The 1,079-nt window shown below is 42.4% G+C and overlaps 1 non-coding gene across 1 annotated transcript; it reads right to left on the bottom strand.

Annotated features, from left to right (window-relative positions):
* Positions 1 to 317: 317 nt before the first annotated feature.
* On the bottom strand, positions 318 to 423 carry LOC139874003 (small nucleolar RNA R71). Its single transcript, XR_011767708.1, has one exon. It is a non-coding gene; the product is annotated as a small nucleolar RNA R71 (small nucleolar RNA).
* Positions 424 to 1,079: the final 656 nt, after the last annotated feature.

The following is a 1,079-nucleotide window of genomic DNA, read 5'->3' as shown; positions in this document are numbered from 1 at the left end:
GATCAGATTTCCAGAGATTCAAGGACACTCGTTCGAGTTAAAACATCACATCATCCAGCTCATCCAGAATAGCTGTCAGTTTCATGGATTACCGAATGACGATCCTAATTCTCACCTTGATAAATTTATATCTTTTTCGAACTCCTACAAACAGCCAGGGATAGGACAAGATATAGTCCGGCTATACTTGTTTCCCTATTCTCTCACTCACCATGCTCAAACCTGGTTCGAAGGTCTGGAAAAAGATTCCATCACGTCCTGGATGGAGATGGCTACTAAATTCCTAACCAAATATTTCCCTCCTTCTAAACAAACCAAACTAAAGAAAGATATCATTAACTTCAAACAAAGTTATGATGAATCTCTTTACACTGCATGAGAGCGATTCAAAACCTTGCTGAAGAAATGCCCTAATCATCAGCTAGAATGGTCAGCCCAAATCTATACCTTCTAAAATGGTCTTACGGTAAATCATAGGACGACGATCGATGCAGCAGCTCAAGGGAATCTGATGAACCAAACCGCAGTCGAAGCATGGGAATTGCTCGAGAACATGACAATGCATCATCATGACTGGAACAATGGTGAAACAACTTCATCATCTGCCCCACTCCCTGCACTTAACAATCAAGCAGAGGCCATCAAATCCCTCACAGATAAGATGGAATATCTTGCTAAACAACTCGGAGAATTGAAGACGCAGACGCAACTGGTCAACCAAGCTCAGGCTTGTGTTAATTGTACCAACCCGCAACCTACTGAAGAATATCAAGTTGAGTACGAAAACCCTGATGGTTCACTCAGTTACGTTCAATACCCAGCTCATCCACTAAATCCCGGATTCAATCAACAACCTAGGGTTAATCAATTTCAATGAAACAACCAACCTTTTCGCTATCACTATCCACCTTATCCAGCCCAGTAATCTCAATTGACCTACGATCAACCACTTCCACTCACTGGTCCGCCAGCTGAGGAAAATTCCCCTACCACCCAGATTACAAAAGCAACTAACCCCACTCTCGGAGCTGATGATCAGTTGACTCAGTTCATTCAAGGACAACAATAGCTAAATCAGA

This window comes from Rutidosis leptorrhynchoides, chromosome 10 (assembly GCF_046630445.1).
Source record: "Rutidosis leptorrhynchoides isolate AG116_Rl617_1_P2 chromosome 10, CSIRO_AGI_Rlap_v1, whole genome shotgun sequence".
Classification (NCBI taxonomy): domain Eukaryota; kingdom Viridiplantae; phylum Streptophyta; class Magnoliopsida; order Asterales; family Asteraceae; genus Rutidosis; species Rutidosis leptorrhynchoides.
The sequence above is the reverse complement of the archived record's forward strand: the minus strand, read 5'-3'. Positions and strand labels throughout refer to the sequence as shown.